A 19,197-nucleotide genomic window follows, 5' to 3' on the forward strand; every position below is an offset into this window, starting at 1 on the left:
ATAATTTCATTTGTTCAGTTCCTGTATTTGTTAAAAGATGTAGGACTGTGCCACAGAAATCAAATTCCAAACTCAATATCTTAACTGAAAATCATTCCAATCAACTCTTGGAATATGGACAACTTCAAAGAATAAATATGATTTAATTTTTGGAAAGTCTATTCTGTGAGGAATTGTTATGGGAGGATTTCATGTAGCTCTGGTAAGAAAGGAGAATTATGAAGTAAAAGGGAGGCCGAAGTGAAGAGATCTTTTTTCAAATAAGTGCTTTCTGTGTTAGAGATTCATAGCACACATTACTTTTCAAAGGCTTTGAGAAATCCTGTGATAAACCTATTAAGCCAGTGTGTAATTTACACAACCTCAGGACTTTCTGTCTCCTGAAACAAAACAAAACAAAACAATTAACATATATCACATCTCAAGGATTATGCTTGGGGAAACAACTGTTCAAATGTATTCTTTTTCAGAACGTGGTAACTGGGTGGTTTATATTTCCACTGAGAATCACATGGGACAAAATGGGAAAACTGGATTAATCTATTACATGGGATATAAATAAGAGTTCTAAGTAAGAATCTATACACTGAATTTATTTCCCAAAGGAAAAGTAGAATCTTACTTTACAAATAGAACAGATAGTCATCTATAAAGTATTTTTATGGGGTTGGGGTTATGGGTTAAAATATTAGCACAAACTAATTTGTCAAAGTAGCATCATCCTTCAGGTAAAAGGCAGAAGTATGAGCAATAAAAACATTACATTTTCTAGAATGTTTAAGATTCAGAATCAAATCAGTAGTGTGACTGGAATACAGAAACTAGGATCCAAGGGAAGCACATGCAGCAAACAAGAAACAAGTCAAGTAATAAAGGAGTGGTTAACACACTTCCAAGTCAAAGCCAGAAGAAGGCAGAGGATGGCCAGTTAACAGCAGCAACATCAAAGGCAGTGTTGAAACAGAAGATTAAGTTCAGGTTTTTGACCTTGAAGAGTGGTGAAAGAAATCCTCAGCCAACTGAAGGGTGCCTAGGGATTGAATCCCTAACTGAATCTGTTGTCTTCCTTATCATGAATCAACAATGGACAGTAGGAACTGATTCAGTATAAGGTTTGGATATTGCCCTACGTCTTGCCTTTTCTCTTTTTTGTGTGGCAGCAAATGTTGGTCCCCAAAATTAATCCACTCTTCCACTTTTGTCCTCCAAATCCCTAACACATGTCTTTCCCCAGAAACAACCTCTACGAGCTTATGGTTCTCTTCTAGACAGAATATATTCATAGACACACTTAAAAATGTAACTGATAGATTGAACGTATAAACTTAGAAATGAAGCACTTTACTTTTGTCTACTACTATCTCTTCTAACTTGTGGTGCTACTTCTTCCTGTGGCAATGAAAGAAATCTTGAATCTGGTCTCTTCATTTTGGGTCATGTTTCAGATACTGAAAAGTCCAACGGTCATCTTAGTCCCTCTGAACTCAGTTCAGTTGAGTAGTGACTCTATTCATTCCAGAGTAACAACTATAACGTTTTTATGAATTATGTGTTTATTTGTTCTATTTCATTCTTTTAGCTTTTTCTTTGAAGATTCCCATCTTTGTTCCTTGATCCCACCTTCTTTATCTTCTATATCTATACTTTTGTCTTTATCGATTTAAAATTTATTTCTCTTTCACTGGTTCATTTTTTAGTTTTATCTTCTAAGTTTCAGCAGTATCTAAATTCCACTAGATTCCTTTCAATTGTATTCATTATTTGCATGATTATTTTTGTTTTTCTACTTCTTGGTCTTCCTTTCATGTTTTATTCCCTTTTATTTGTCTTATCATTTCATCCCAGAGTTCTATTTCTGCTCTGTGGTCTTCTAGTTAGAGAGACTTGTTTCAATAAGTTTTAAATTTCTTGGCAGAATGTTTGACCACAGTTTTAGTCTGTACCATGACGTTTTTCTTGTATATTTTGCTTTTTAAAAGTACAACATTTTAAAACTCCTTAGTTGTAATAATTTCAAATTTATAGAAAAGTTATAAGAATAGTACAGATGACCCCATGGAAAGTAGAAGGGACCCGATGGGAAAAATTGCTATTTTTGCTCCTTTTCCTGCTTTTATTCTTGCTTGGATACCCCTGCCTTACACATGCCTTAATCTGTGTTCCCCTTGTAAAGGTCAAAGAGTTACTGATTTTTTTGGAGACTTCCAGCACAATAGTACCATCTAAGGAGAGACCAGGAGGGATTATCATCTCATTTTCCAAGACCACTGACTCCAGACACCTTGATGCCAAGACCCCTGGCTCTACGGCATGAGTGACTCATGAAGGACATCTAAGCATTCATCCTCGTTTTACCAGGTCCTCGCTGCCTGAGAGGACACATACACCAGACCACCATCCTCAATAAAAACCCCAGACCCTAAGCAAAGATGAGACTCCCTGTTCTTTCCTTTCTGAGTCTCCCAGATGCTTTGTCTGTATCTGTACTCTCTCTCTCTCTGTCTTCAATAAACTCTGCTCTTACTTCTCAGCTCACATTTAATTCTGTCCTGAGTGAAACCAACAGTCAAGAGGGTCTTTGGCCTGCCAGCAGTTTCCTTGGCCCTATAGGTTTCACTGGCTCCCTCAGAGGAAAGGAAGTGAAAGGAATTGATAAATATTTTTTAAGGAGTGGAAGGGGAAGCAGACTTTAAAAAACCAATTCTGTCCTTTAAAAATATTATTCATCATTGAATGAGTTAAGTTTTCTTGGACTCATCATTTGTAAGAGGTTTCTTTTGGGAGAAGACGACAAGGTAGGGTTTTAGGCTAGCTAGTTTTCATAGAGCAAAGTCTTTCTCTTTTTCTGTTACAGAGTCATGTTGCTTCCTGCAAATATGACTTTTCTGTATAATTCTTTTTATAGCCTCACCTCTTCTAAGGAAGAAAGATGTGCCAGCTCTATATAGTTTTTGCACCAAGGATCATAACCTTGAAATATTACTTTTTTTTTTTTTTTTGAAATATTACTTTTTGACTTCAAGAAGTATCCTAATTTTCAGGAAGTATAGTTTTAAAGATTTTATTTATTTATTTGACAGAGAGGCAGAGCACAAGCAGGGGGAGTAGCAGACAGAGGGAGAGGGAGAAGCAGGCTCCCTGCTAAGCACAGGGCCCTGGAATCATGAACTGAGCTGAAGGCAGACGCTTAACCGACTAAGCCACCCAGGTGCTCCAGGAAGTATATTTTTGCTGATGCTTTTGGAGATCTGTTTTCATTGGTTCCCTGCTTTTGAGATTAGAGGAACTCTTGTTTCCACTGCTGCTTTTTGTTCCCAATGACTATCATCTACTTTTGTCAGTGTTTGATATAAAGTGGATTCTGGGTTATATGTGCTTCCGAGTTCTCCAAAAATGGTTGTGAACTTATAAAAGCTTCTTCCTGTAGCTCTTGAATAATTACCCTGAGAAGGGGAAAACGTGGCTTTATGCAGGCCTGTGTAGAGTTGTGATGTATGGATTTCCCCAGGAAGAAGACTCTGAGATGAAGTTTAGCATGAAGATGCATATTAAGTAGTGTTCTTGGGATTCATAGCTGCAGCAGGGGTGAGAAAGAAACAGGAATGGGCAGAGGGAGAGGTTGTACTGTGATGCAGGCCTGCTTGTAGCCTCAACTGATTCATAGGGAAGCTCTGGAGCCAGAATGACACTTTAGAGTTGAGGTGGGCCTTCATGCCCTGACATCAATCCATTGTTGATGTAGGCCGTGAGAAGGGGTATGGTGGCCTTGGGCAAGAGAGCACTTTCCCAAGCTGGTGGAACAAGTCCTTTCTTGAAAACGAATCATGCAACTACGTCATGACCTTCTGGACTGTAGTTTTCATCTGATTTCAATTCTGTTCATGATCCAGAAATGTAAAGAATCACTGAATTATTGGGCAAATTCATGATATCTCTACCTTGATTGTTTTAATCTAGAAAACTAAAGTTAATCTAGAAAGCTTTGAGCTGAATTTCTGAAACCATTTGGTAAAAATAAATTTTGCGGTTTTCCAGTTGGCAAATTTCCTTTAGTTATATGTGATATCTGTCATCTTATTACATTACTAAAAGCAAAGACCCACTAACTATGTATTGGTTTACATATTTTTTTTTTTTTTTAGATTTTATTTATTTATTCATGATAGTCACAGAGAGAGAGAGAGGCAGAGACACAGGCAGAGGGAGAAGCAGGCTCCATGCACCGGGAGCCCAATGTGGGATTCAATCCCGGGTCTCCAGGATCGCGCCCTCAAACCGCTGCGCCACCCAGGGATCCCTACATATTTATTTCTGAAGCTTGGAGGTTTTATTCTGAGGCTTTAAGCCATCTGTACCCAGTGCCTGTGAGAGTATTGCCTAGAACCAAGAGGGGGCAGCAGAGGGCCATCAGCGCAGTGAGCTCCTGGTGCAGGAACTTAAGCACTGAGAAGGCTACTTATTGTAGCTTGGTCTTGAGGATCTAGCTAGAGTGTCCTACCAATGCCAAATACAGAAAGTAGTACTTGGGTTTAAGAAGAATTATAAGTTTATAAGCATACTGGGAGAATCACCAGTTGTTCATGTGTAGTGCTCATGGGACAAAAACTCTCAAAGACGAAAAGCAAACAGAATCCAGGTTATAGGGAAGCCGTGAGCTTTCTGGGAAGTCTGTGCTTCTTTAAGATTTCTGACCTAGAGCCACCTCTGGACTGTAAATCAGCATTACCATTGAGCACCCAAGACATAACATGAGACCAAAGATGGCCTCGGTAACTTTTCCAGAAATGTGCTTGTATTACTTTTCCACTCATTCCTGGACTAGAATAAGGGATTTTGGAGACATTCTTTCAAGTAATTTTTTCCCCTGGTGAAAGGTTTTGCTTTTAAAGATCAGACTCCCATTTTCTTTCACTTTCTAGTTTGACTTTCATTATTATTTTTGTTGCTCTAACACTTTGTTTTATTTTGTTGAAGTGCTCGTTTTTTTTGTATTAATAATAATTAATGTATTAAAAAGTTATGTTTGCCTACATACATACAGCTTTGCCATATCTTATACATTTTAACGGAGTTCTTATTTTTTAAAAATTCTCTCAAAATTTTTACTGGTAGCTTTGGTTCTCTTTTAAGCCTAGCAATTTTTTTAGGATATATTTTCCATTTTCTGCATGGGGTAAGCCTTTTGGTTTTAGTTATTGTCATTAGGTTACCTTTTTATTACACTGTAGTCAGAGAATATGGTTTTTATCATTTCTACGCTAGCAAAATTGAAGTTTTGTGTCCCAGGAGTTGATTTACTTTTTGTTTCATGCATTCTTGAAAAGGACATATTTCCTATGACAAGTTATCTATTTGTTTATCTAATCCCAACCTCATTAATTAGATTCTCCAAAATTTTCTGAATTAAAAAAAAATCCTTTTAAGCTATCAAAGTATGAGAAGTATTAAAATCTTCTATGGAAAATCATGGGGGTATTTTTCTCAATTTCTTCACATTTCCAGTAGATTTTATGTATGCTTTGTTGCTGTGCTTTTTAGCACCTAAATGTTCATTATTCTGTAACTTTGATATTGGTGGTGTCTCATAAAGAGTATCTTTAGCCTGAAGTTCTGCTTTGTCTTTTTGTTTTTTTGTTTTTTTTTAATTTTTAAAAATTTATTTATGATAGTCACAGAGAGAGAGAGAGAGAGAGAGAGAGAGAGGCAGAGACACAGGCAGAGGGAGAAGCAGGCTCCACGCACCGGGAGCCCGACGTGGGATTCGATCCCGGGTCTCCAGGATCACGCCCTGGGCCAAAGGCAGGCGCCAAACCGCTGCGCCACCCAGGGATCCCTGCTTTGTCTTTTTGTATGAGACCAAGAAATCCAAGGAGTTTTCTAAAATGCTTTTCTCCATCAGGATACAAAAGTTACGGGCTCATCCTTTTTCTGAGATTCAGTTTATGTTTCCTTTCTTTTGTCCTTCAGAATCTTTTCGTGGGCCTTAAACACTCTAGCATTTAAGTGCTGTAGCCAGTCTAATATTTGCTGACTTGACTTTGACCTTCCTGCCTGTACCCTTTACTCCAGGGATATAAAATTCTTTTCTTGGATCCATAGCCAGGTGGCAGGTTATTCCCACTAATCCTGTTCTCACAGTCATTGATCTACTATGGCTCTGCTGGAAAGAAAGATCTTTCCCATCCCTACTGTTTGCTTTATTGCTTGCTTTTAATCTTTAGTTATTTTCTTAAGTTGTCCTTTAGAGTCATGAAGCATATGTTCATGTTAATAGAGAAGGAAATAAGAAAAATCTGTTAGTAATTCAATATCAGTTACTAAATCTAACTGCACACAGGCATTGGGTTTTCTTGTTTGAAAAATTGGTTTGTTAGTTCACCCTGAGTCCAAACACTCAAAATTCAGAGAACTGGAAAAGAATGCTATAGCATTAAAAAAACATTCATGTAGCTTAGGAATATTGATTAAGAAAAGCCTTTCTGCCATTTTGTCACCCTTGTGACACCTTTGTCACTAGCTTTGTCATCCTTAATCAAGCCTATATGACTTCTCCGGATTTTCTAAAAACAGTGACTAGACTAGTGGTGCCAGAAGGTTCTTCCTTCCTGCAGGTACTTGGAAATATTTGGATTTATTTTAATTGTCACAATAACTAAAGAGTGCTACAGGGTAGGGGCCAGAATATTAGTTATTCTTTAATTCATGGAATATTGTTGTACTATAGAGAATTGTCCCAACCAAAATGTCAATGATGCTTCCTTTGGGAAACATTGGCAGATGATTGCTAAACTTCACTAAGCTTTTTTAATGTGTTTTGATTCTTTCAGTTTGAAAACATGTATTGAAAGGGAATGGTCATAAAATTACCTGTATATAAATCTTACTTCTGTTTTCATTTCAAGAAAATACTTAATACAGAAAATAATACTGTTAGCATTTCATATTGTTCTTCAATGTCCTATGATTCTTGGACTATTAGTTGATAATTGCTGGCAAAATGTATTGAAAATATCTGCATTACCTGCACATTCAGTTTTTTTTAAAAAATAAACTTAAAAGTTTTTAGAATAGTTTTAGATTCATCAAAGAGTTGCAAAGATAATGCAGGAAGTTTATATATATACCCTGCACCCAGTTTTTAAAGTTTTTTTGAAAACTTTTAGTCAGGGTGGTTTTGGTGAGACTGGGTAAGTGGGATGAAACAGTACCCCTAAGAGAATGAGACTCAGCCCTGCACCACAGAAATAAGACTACACAAAACTAATCCTTTCAACTATGCTTCTATACATAAATCAGTTTTACGATGTATTTTTTGAGACAGTGCCCAGATTGACCGATGATAGAGAAAGCTCTTACTTTAATAACCCACTCAATGAGATTAGGAATAATTGAAGAAAATTCCTCAACCATCTTTGAATTTCTAGGCAGCAGAGGCTATGTCATGTTCATTTTTAATATTCACTACCCAAGACCTACTAGATGCTCAATAAATATTAATGAAAATTATAATAATAAGGAAGGGATTATAATTTTTTTGTCTCTCTATTTTAGCTCTTTTCTGTAAATTTTTTCTGTAAATTTTTGTTTGCAGTAATTTACATAGTTAACACAAGAAATAACTTTGAGTCTTTTCCCACATTGCTAGGTGTAAACCTTTACACTCGGTAGCTGGGAGTTCACACACAAGAATGCTATATATGAGATTGTCTCTAGAATTATTCTGGTTGCTACAGAGAATTAAGAATTTAACCCATATCACATGCATGGATTCTTAGATACGGCCAATTTCTATAAAATAAGTAGATATTATATTTTCTTAGATATGGGGAAATTTATTTGCTATGAGATAGGTACCAAAAAGATTTTCTTTATGTACTAAATAAAGAAAATTCCAGACTGTTTGGAGATGAATCCTTCAGCTCATAAATTATGTAGATATTGGTTCCTTTTCTGTCAAAGACCACTTTTCAGTAATTTTTCATAGCTAATTACATGTTTTCTTTGAAAGAATCAAGCAGGGGTAGTGAGTCTCTGAAATTTTCACATAGCAACTCTTGTGAGATTTAAAAATCACAGAGAAAGTAAAAATTATGCCTCATAAGAGGCTTATGTATTCTTTGTAAGTTTAGCCAAATGCTACTATTATTATGGATAGTTGGTGTTTGATGTTAATAATTTATATAAATGTTTCTGTTTCTTAAAACCCAATTCAAATTGGCTTAAGGAAATAAGGGAATTTATCTTAGTACTTCAAGATGACTGGATCCAGGGATTTAAATAAAGCCTTCGGGATTTTCTCTTTTCCCGTCACTTCTATGTTTGTAGCTTCATTCTCTTCTACTACCATAAGCTTTCTTCAAAAGGGTACATGTCAGTACCCCAAAAGAAAGAGAGGACTAGTTTATTTATGTTACAAGGCAGATTGAATACCTGCCTATAGTCTTGCTCATTCCTCTCATATTTCCTATAGTAGAGCAGTAGATAACCATGGTTGGCTAGGCCTTGGTCACGTACCCACATCTTAGGTCATGAAGATGATGCACTGTGACTCTTTTTAGCAGTCCATTTTCCAGACTAGGGTCGAGGAAGGACAGTTTTCCAAAGAAAATAGGGCCTGCAATACAAAACAAATATAGAAGAGAGGAAAATAATACGGAAAGACTGGGATTCCCAAGTGGCTCAGTCAGTTGAGCATTGGACTCTTGGTTTCCTCTCAGGCCATTATCTCATAGGATTGTTCTGAGCTCCCTGCTCAACGGAGAGTCTGCTTCTCCCTTTCCCTCTACACCCACCTGTCCCCACCACCCACTGCTCGTACATGCTTGCTCTCTCCCTCTCAAATAATTAAATAAATATTTAAAAAAAAAGAATATGGAAAGACCAAAGCAAATCCAAAAAGTTTTCTATTTAGCCAAACAGCCAACTGCATTATAGTTTTTAATAACAATAATGAGTTGATTCCAATGCCTTTTATGACAGTTAATATTTAAATATTTTCTAGGGGTTGAAATATCTATTTCAACTGTTCATTTTCTTTGGAAAGATGCCAGTGAGGGATATATTTAAAAGCATTTTTTCATTCCTAATTCAGTGGGCTAGACCTACATTTATTGTCTTTTGTGGTAGATCTTGCAGCAATGAGTAATTAGTTTCTTTCCTGAGGTCAATGGGGGTCATATCTTTTGGTCTTGGGTATCCTGGCTTTAGGAATCTTTAATAATTTGGATAATTCCTTATTTAAAATCTTTACCATCTATTAAATGAATTTTCTTTTGATAAAATAATTCATTTAACTATAAAGTTCACCTAGTCTTGTGGTATGAGCCTTGACAACTTGGAATACATATGAATCTAATGAAGCATTGTTTTATTTACTATGGCTCAAAAGGTGTTCAAGCCATTAAGTGATCAGTGTCCAGTAGTTGAATACAGTTGCTCAAATAATAGTGCCCTTCATTTAAGATTCCTTGAAAGTTGATGTTAGTCTCTTTGAATGCATTTTCTAATTTTAGTTTGTTTGAGACACATGGATGCACAGAGAGAGTTATTTCCGATAGCTTGAAAAATGATTTTAGCACAATTCCAACAAATTGTACTATGGATGAACATAGGGGAAGGGAAGGAAAAATAAAATAAGATGAAATAGAGAGGGAGGCAAATCATAGGAGACTCTTAACTATAGGAAACAAACTGAGGGTTATTAGAAGGAAAGTAAGTGGGATGATGGGGTAATTGGGTGATGGGCAATAAGGAGGGCATTTGAAGTAATGATATTCAACTGATAAATCACTAACTTGTACCTCTGAAACTAATAATAGAGTATATGTTAATTAAATTGAATTTAAATTTAAAAATTTTAAAAACTAAATATTTGCTATGTCATATAATATTTTTTACATCTCTTGTATTTTGGTATAGACATAATTATATATTTTATCCACTGAAGGACATTTTACAAAAAGATAGTAAATAAAATGTGTTGGTTTAGAAATAATGTAAAGATTTGCATTGCAGACACTTTTTAGGGCATGTCTTAACCTCTTTAAAATTATATCTTTACTTCAAACAATATGAGATACATTTTATTTGTGTATTTTTGAGATATAGGAAAGCATCAATGCCTTAAAATAATCAGATTAGAGTCTTCCTGAAATACTCTTTTCCTTTGGGATATGTTAGTCCCTAGTCCTCTTACTTTCTCCAACCACTCTTAGTGGAATTTTCTTTTTCTTTTCATTCCTTAAGTGTTCTCATGTTTCTTTCCTTGTCCTCTTGTCATTTTTTCCATCAGAGATTGGAAACTAGTGACTCCTTAGGCCAAATCTACCTAAACACAGTTAATTATAGCAGAAAGCTTCTGCACAGCAAAGGAAACAATCAACAAAATTGGAAGACAACCTACTAAATGGAAGAAGATATTTGCAAATGACGTATCTGATAATGAAGGTATTTGCAAATGACATATCTGATGACATATTTACCATCCAAATATAGAAAGAACTTATACAACTCAACAACTCCCCCCCAAATAATCCAATGAAAAAGTGGACAGAAGATATGAACAGACATTTGTCCAAGAAGACACAGCTGACCAGCAGATACTTGGAAAGATGTACAACATCATTCATCATTAGGGAAATTCAAATCAAAACCACAATGAGATATTACTTCACTTCACACGGGTCAGAATGGCTAAATCAACAACACAAGAAACAATGTGTTGGCAAGGATGTGGAGAAAAAGCAATCCTCTTGCACTGTTGGTGGGAATGCAAACTGGTGCAGCCTCTGTGGAAAATAGTATGGAGTTAAAAAGTTAAAAATAGAACTACCCTATGACCAAGTAATCACGGTATCCCCAAAATACAAAAACACTAATTAAAAGGGATACATGTACCTCTCTTTTTTTGCAGCATTACTTGTAATAGCCAAATAATGGAAGAAGCCCAAGCATCCATGGATAGATGAAGGATAAACAGCATATGGTATGTACAAAATGGAATATTATACAGCCATAAAAAATGAAATATTGCCATTTGTAACAACATGGATGGAGCTAGAGAATATAATGTAATGCTAAGCAAAATAAGCCTATCAGAGAAAAACAAATACCATATGATTTCACTTATGTATGGAAAGAAACAAATGAATGAATAAAAAGAGAGACAAACCAAGAAACATACTCTTTTTTTTAAGATTTATTTATTTATTTATTTATTCAGAGAGAGAGAGAGAGAGAGGCAGAGACACAGGCAGAGGGAAAAGCAGGCTCCATGCAGGAAGCCCGACGTAAGACTGGATCCCGGGTCTCCAGGATCACACCCTGAGCTGCAGGTGGCGCTAAACCACTGCACCACTAGGGCTGCCCCAAGAAACATACTCTTAACTCCAGAGAACAAACTAATGATTACCAAAATGGGTGAAATAGGTGACAGGGATTAACGAGTACACTTATCATTGATGAGCACTGAGTGATGTATAGAGTTGTTGCATGACTATATTATACACCTGAAATTAATATGACACTATGTTAACTATATTGGAATTAAAATAAAAAAATAAAATCTTAAAAAAATAATAAAATAAAATTAAAAAATTAATAAAAATAGTAATAATAACAATAATAATTTGACCTTTGAAATATTTTGAAATAAATATACCCAATTTAAAAATTGGGGGATTACACATAAAATCTATTTTCAGCTTTTCCTGGAAAACTGGACTGTCTGGACAACCTTAACTAGTATTTCCACCTGGTGATAGTTAGCTGGAGCTGTGTGCCGGCTGCCCATTTGGACAAAACAGGCACTCTCTCTTCCACTGACCACTGCTTTTGATATTGCTAGCGCTCTGACTCTAAGCTTTGCTTGTTACTTTTCACATGTGGACTGTTATTTTTCTTATAATAATAGAGAAACATTTCTTGATTTCTGTATTTCCATAAAAAATTGGAAAATGAAAGACCAAGAGAGCTTTGTGCTTTAAGGAAAGTTGGAGGAATGCAAATATTAATGTCCAAACAGCAAGTCCACTCTCTTATCTCTGAAAAATTTCATTTACTTCCATAAGCTTGCAGCTACCATTTTTAATATAAATGACTCTAAACTATATATCTCCTATTCGGAGTTTTTACCTCAACTTTTGACCCATATTTTCCACTGCTTGTTCAGCATCTGTGCTTGAATGTCTTACAGATATTTTAAGCATAACATGTCTTACATGAACACATCATCTAGCTCCTCAAATTCACTCTTCCACCTATGATCTGTTGTGGCAGATTGTATTATTGTTTCCAATTATTCATTCTCCTCCTCTCTCTCAGAGAATAATATACCTCCCTCAGCTGCCACGTGCTTATAATGCTTTCCTTGGAAAGAATGTACTTTCCCACATCATTGAGACTAGGCTCAGCCATATGACTTTCCGGCCAGTGATATGTGAGCCAAAGTGATAGTAACCTGTAAGAGCAGAAGCGTTTGCAATATGTGGTTTCACCAACTCTTAACTCTATACATTGAGAAAAACAAATCAGGTGGTATTCTCCTTCCACCTGGATGCTGGAGTGAAAGTAAAAAACAATTAAACTGCTGGATAAAATATTTCAAAAATGAAATTTATAAGTAGGGAAAGTGATGGAATCCTCCAAGACCAGAAATAATAGAACATTATGAGTCTCTTTCTAGGTTAGTGTTAAAGTCAGCATTTGTACTGAGGTCTTATGTTGCTCCCTAGCATTTCTATTTTATTTTAATGAGTAGTTTATTAAAGTCAGGTACAGTTGGTCTTATAATTTGAGAGATTCAAGTGAGACACAGAGACAAATCCAGGTATCCCAAAGGGAGCATGTTAAGGGGATGAGCTATCTTATCCAGGACATAGAGGTAATATGGACACTTGCCTTCCTTGGTCTTAGCTGTAGGTAAAAGAAAAAAAAAAAAAAAGGTAAAAAGGAAAAAAAAAAAAAAGGGAAAAAATTCCCTTAGGAATTCTCAACAAGCATTTTATGTACTTTGGGGCCAGAATCATACCCCATAAGCTTGGAAAAACCCAGGCCACTAATTTATATGAAAATGGCCCTGGACTAATAGTACACACAGGTTCCTGGCATTTTAGCAAACTCAAATCCTCTATGGATGTATATTCTTTAAACTCCGGTCTCAAAGAAGTCCCACTGATAAAGTTCCATAAAACCTTAAGGAGATAATAAATATTTAAAACACGCTTGGAAGAACAAGCTACCATTAGTGAAATGCAGCAAAACAATACAATGAAGAGTCAGGTTCACAAAGCTGGCATACACATGGATGTTTAAAGCTACAATAAAAGTGCTTAATATATTTAATTGACTTAAAGAAGACATTTTCAGGGGTCTTACCTATCTTCTTCTGTGGATATCAAAATAAGAAATCCTTCTTTAGAGAGTAGTTTTATTCAGGCTTTGTATCACATTTATTCTATGCTTCTGTGACTGAGGTCTTTGCAAGAATAATGGTATGCAGCTGTATCCTCGTTCACATACATCTAGCTTGTAGCAAGAGTCAGGTTGACTGAAGTTGAAAGATATAGAACATTTAGAATCTGGTAGGACATAAAAGTATCAGAAAGCAGGTGAAGAAGTTCCAGCCCATAAGGCAGTATTGAAACATGTATTGAGAATGGGAGTAGCCAGGGAATGAAATTAGGAAGAGGAGACAGGGATTAGTGGAAGACTGAGAGATTCCCACTGATTATTGGAACAGGGGAAGACTCCTTCCCAGTCTGTCCTTTAGGTTCTTCCAGGGACATCTGAAAGATGTGCCTGTTAAGGAATGGGGATGAATAGATACCTGATTCTAATTTCCATCCTAGCTTACTCTATGCTTATATCCTGTTCCCACCCAGGGTCCAGAATGATACAGGTACCCTGGCTACATGGATCAATCTGAATATTTATTTGGTAGGTTTTGTCTTAGAATCTCAGAATTTTTAGAAGTAAAAAAGTCTTTAGAAATAATTCTAATCACTCAGAAGTTTTGCTTTTTGTTGTTTTGGTTGACTTTCCATTGAAAAATATATATACAGAAAAGCACACAAGTACACACTTCTTAGAATTTTTACAGAATGAGCACATCCTAATGATCATCGAAATTAAGTTAGAATATTTCTAGGACCCCAGAAACTTCCCTAAAGCTCAGTCTCGGGCATTGGTCAACGCCAAAAGTAACCACTGCTCTGACTTTCATTAGAGAAAAGTTTTAAAATATTTTTCTTTTTTGACAGTTCTAGGAAATGCCCAAATATTAAACAAACATTCACTAAACATATACTATACACTGAGCAACAAGGATTTTTTTTTAAAGATTTTATTTATTTACTCATGATAGACAGAGAGAGAGAGAGAGAGAGCCAGAGACACAAGCAGGCTCCATGCAGGGAGCCTGATGTGGGACTCGATCCCTGTCTCCAGGATCGTGCCCTGGGCCAAAGGCAGGCGCCAAACCGCTGCGCCACCCAGGGATCCCAACAAGGATTTTAAAAAGAATAAAGTATCAACTTTGCCCCCTAAAAAAGGAGTTGGCCAACTTTTTATATAAAGGGCCAAACAGTAAATATTTTTGATTTTGCTGGAAAACATGTCTGTCACAACTACTCAGCTCTTCTGTTGTGCAAAAATAACCATAAGAAATGAATGAGCATGATTGTATTCCAATAAAACTTCATGGATCTGGAAATGTATATATATGGAAATACATAATCTTCACATCATAAAATCTTCTTTTGAATGTTTTTCCCCAACCATTAAAAAATACGAAAACCATTCTTAGCTTGTTGGCTGTATGAAAACAGGCAGGCAGAAACCAGGATTTGACAAGTGAGCCTAGGTTACCAAATCTGCTTTAAGAGTTCACAATCTTGAAGGAGATAGAAGAAAATAAACAAATACTCTCTTTTTTTAAAATACAGTACTTCAAGTCTTTTTAGAGTAACATATGCAGTTCTTCTAGCCCCCCCACCCCACCCCCACCCCCACCAGGGAGAGGAACTAACTGCTCACGTATGTTCAGGGAGATTTCACAGGAGAAATTGAGGGAGTAAGGTTCTGCTTTAATTAGAGGTTGTGAGGACATCTCTGGGGAGGAACCATTTGAAGCTGAGAACTAACGGTTGACACAGAGCAGCAGTTGGAGAACTGCAGGCCGTGTCTTCCAAGGAGAAGGAAGCAACATTTCTTTTTTTTTTTTTTTAATTATTTTTATTTATTTATGATAGTCACACACAGAGAGAGAGGCAGAGACATAGGCAGAGGGAGAAGCAGGCTTCATGCACCGGGAGCCCGATGTGGGATTCGATCCCCGGTCTCCGGGATCGCGCCCTGGGCCAAAGGCAGGCGCCAAACCACTGCGCCACCCAGGGATCCTGGAAGCAACATTTCTTATACCAACCCTAGACGGAAGCAGGAGATAGCTCACCAGCATGGCTTTTAAGGCCGACCATAGCCAGGATATGACACGCTAATCTCTGCTCCCCACCCTTGTGCTGAACTGTTTGCATTTTCCACATTTATCATGCAGTTTCCTACCTTTCAGAGATTCTCCCTGCAATGCCATCACTACCAAAGCAAATTAATATTCCCAGTGAGGTCATATTCCTCCATGGTGACCGAGGTCAGGCATCAATTCCCAGACACCTTTTCTAAACGCGAGGCGGGTCCAGGTGCCTCTTAGTTTGCTTCCCTGGCACTCTACTCATTCTTTATCATGGCACTTGTTACAGTACATTGAAATGGTCTCTGTATGGGTCAGTTTCTTCAAGCTCCTAAAGGAAATAAATGAGTGATATCTTTTTGGTAGTCATCATATCTCTGACACTTAGAATAGTTGGTGCCCACTAAGTCTTTATGATTCTTTACATGTTTGATAAACTGACTGAAGAAGAAACTGGATTACAAAGATGGCTTTGTGGTTTTCTGATGATCTGACTTGATATAGGAATTTACTACAAAAAAAATCATTAATGCCTCTCCTTATAGAAGAGTCCTCCTGAATATCAACAGACTCCATTCACCCACAGGCCTATTCTGCAGACAGTTTGAAATTCAGATCCTTAGCATGTATCTAAGTGCAAACGTGGTTTTCTCTTCTGTTTTTTTCCTCCTGCGTTGATGCTGGTTTCCTTCTCTAATAGAACTGATTGTTTCTTCTCAGACTCTCTTTGTAGATCTACTACTTCCTCTGATGCTTTCTCAGCATAATCTGTCCTTTATATTCAAACTGTTCTGAGTTCATGAGGAAAGCCTCTGTCAAAATCTTCCTACCGAAATACTGAACATGGTCATTTCCGCAGGAGGAAGCAGACAGGACCCCTTCACTGCCATGGCTACTATCTACTGTCATGCATTTATCTTTAAGGATTTCTTCATTAAGGGTCTATGCAATGTTGCTGTGTACGGTTTTACAAGTGAATAATAATAACATAAGCTCTCCCATCAGAGTTCTTTCCCATGAATTCCATATTAAGTTTCAAAACATCTCTCACAGTTAATTCTTTGTTAGAAAGCTGATGCACTGTAAGCACAAGTTTCTCCTCCCTTCCTTGTTTGAATCTGAAATAAATTTATCTCTGACCCCAGACACAGGACTCAGTTTTTCTTACCATCATCTTTTGCCTTCAAGGAAGCATTATTGGAGGTATACACATTATTGTACAAAATAGGAATTCATTTTTATTGTGGTAAAAATATAATAAATATAATACAGTAGCGGTAAGTACATTTATGTTGTAGATCAGATCTCCAGAACTTTTTCATCTTGCAAATTTGAAATTTTTTACCCATTTTTTTAAAAAAAGAGTTTATTCATTTATTCATCAGAGACACACAGAGAGAGAAGCAGAGACATAGGCAGAGGAAGAAGCAGGTTCCCCATGGGGAGCCTGATGCAAGACTTGATCCCAAAACTCCAGGGTCACGCCCTGAGCCAAAGGCAGACACTCAACCACTGAGGCACCCAGGTGTCCTGAAAGTTTATACCCATTAAAAAGCAACTCCCCTTTCCTCTTCCTTCTAGCTCTGGTAACGATCATTCTACTTTCTGTTTCTATGAATTTGTGTAATGTAGGTACCTCATATAAATGGAATCATGCAGGATTTGTCTTTTTGTGACTGGCTTATTTCACTTAGCATAAAACCTTCAAGGTTCATCTATGTTGTACCAAGTGACACAATTTCCTTCCCTTTTTGGGTTGAATAACATTCCACTGTATGTACATACCATATTCCACCCCCACAAACCCACTTATCCATTGATGGGCATTTGGATTGCGATTATGAGTAGTGCTGCTTTGAGCACTGAGTGTGCAAATATCTCTTTGAGATCCTATTTTTAGTTCTTTGGGAAGTGGGATTGCTGGAGCATATGGTGTTTTTTTTTAAATTTTTGAGGAATCTCTATGCTGGTTTCCATAGTGGTCGCACAATTTTCCAATTCTACCAACAGTGTACAAGGATCCCAAATTCTCTACATCCTTACCAACACTTGTTATTCTCTGTTTTGTTTTAATAGGTAACCATCTTAATGGATATGAGGTATCTCTCATTGTAGTTTTGATTTGAATTTCCCTAATCATTAGTGATGTTGAGCATCATTTCATGTGTTTATTGACCATTTGTATCTCTTCTTTGCAGAACTATTCATGCCCTATGCCCATTAAAAATATATATAATATGTAATATATATGCATATATATACATACACAGACACAGCATGTACGTATATGCAAGCGTGGGGAAAGGCAGTGGGAGAGGGAGAGAGAGAATCCTAAGCAGGCTCTACACTGAGCATAGAGCCAAGTTCAGTGCTCTATCTCACAACCCTGAGATCATGACCTGAATGGAAACCAAGAGTCCAAGGCTTAACTGTGCCATCCAGGCACCCTTTGTTAAATGTTTGTTTTTTATTGTTGAGTTTGGGGAGTTCTTTATATTTTCTGTATATAAACTCTTTATCAGAAAAATGATTTGCGGATATTTTCTCCCATTCCATGGGTTACCGTTTTACTCTCTTGATAGCATTTTTTGCACAGAAGTTTTAAAATTTGATGTAGTCCCATTTGTCTATTTTTGCTTTTGTTGCCTATGCTTTTGGTGTCACATCAAATAAATCATCACCAAATCCAATGTCATGAAGTTTTCTTCTAAGAGTTTTATGGTTCCAGCATTTACTTTTGTCCTTTTTTTTTAAGATTTTATTTCATTTTTAAAAGTTTTTATTTAAATTCTAGTTAGTTAACATACAGTGTAATATTGGTTTCAGGAGTAGACTTTAGTGATTCATCACATATATAACTAAAGATTTCATTTTTTTTTAAATTTTTTTAAGGTATTTATTTATTTATTTGTGATAGTCACAGAGAGAGAGAGAGGCAGAGACACAGGCAGAGGGAGAAGCAGGCTCCATGCACCGGGAGCCCGACGTGGGATTCGATCCCGGGTCTCCAGGATCGCGCCCTGGGCCAAAGGCAGGCGCCAAACCGCTGCGCCATCCAGGGATCCCTAAAGATTTCATTTTTAAGTAATCTCTACACCCAACATGAGGCTTGAACTCACTACCCTGAGATCAAGTGTTGCATGCTCTACTGACTGAGCCAGCTAGGTGCCCCTTACTTTTAGGGCTTTGATCCATTTTGACCTAATTTTTGTATATGGAGTAAGGGAAGGGTGCAACTTCATTTTCTGGCATGTGGATATCCAGCTTTTGCAGCACCATTTGTTGAAAAGACTACTTTTAACCCAGTCTTGACATCATTGTCAAAGATAATTTGATCATATGTGCTAGAGTTTACTTCTTAGTTCTCTATTCTATTTCATTGACCTATCTGTATGTCTTTCCACCAGTACCACACTGTTTTGTTATTGAATCTTTGTAATAAGTTATTTTGTTTTATTTTATTTTATTTTATTTTATTTTATTTTATTTTATTTTATTTTATACTTGAGAGAGAGAACATGAGAAGAAGGTGGGGTAGAGGGAGAGGGAGAAGTAGGTTCCCTGCTGAGCAGGTATCCCAATGTGGCGCTTGGTGCGGTGCTTAATGCCAGGACCCTGAAGTCATGACCTGGGCTGAAGGCAGACGCTTAACTAACTGAGCCACCCAGGTGCCCCTGTAGTAAGTTTTGAAATAAGTGTGAACCCTACATTTTTTTTCAAAATTATTTGGCTCA

General features: G+C 36.8%; 1 long non-coding RNA gene across 1 annotated transcript in view; it reads left to right on the forward strand.

Moving 5' to 3' along the window:
- Positions 1 to 19,197, forward strand: part of LOC119870786 — a 70,774-nt gene that overhangs the window by 26,770 nt on the left and 24,807 nt on the right. The window contains exon 5 of the long non-coding RNA XR_005353860.1: positions 10,913 to 10,984. This is a non-coding gene — a long non-coding RNA (uncharacterized LOC119870786). The remainder of the gene's footprint in view (positions 1 to 10,912; positions 10,985 to 19,197) is intronic.

The sequence above is a fragment of the Canis lupus genome, chromosome 1 (assembly GCF_011100685.1).
Source record: "Canis lupus familiaris isolate Mischka breed German Shepherd chromosome 1, alternate assembly UU_Cfam_GSD_1.0, whole genome shotgun sequence".
Classification (NCBI taxonomy): domain Eukaryota; kingdom Metazoa; phylum Chordata; class Mammalia; order Carnivora; family Canidae; genus Canis; species Canis lupus.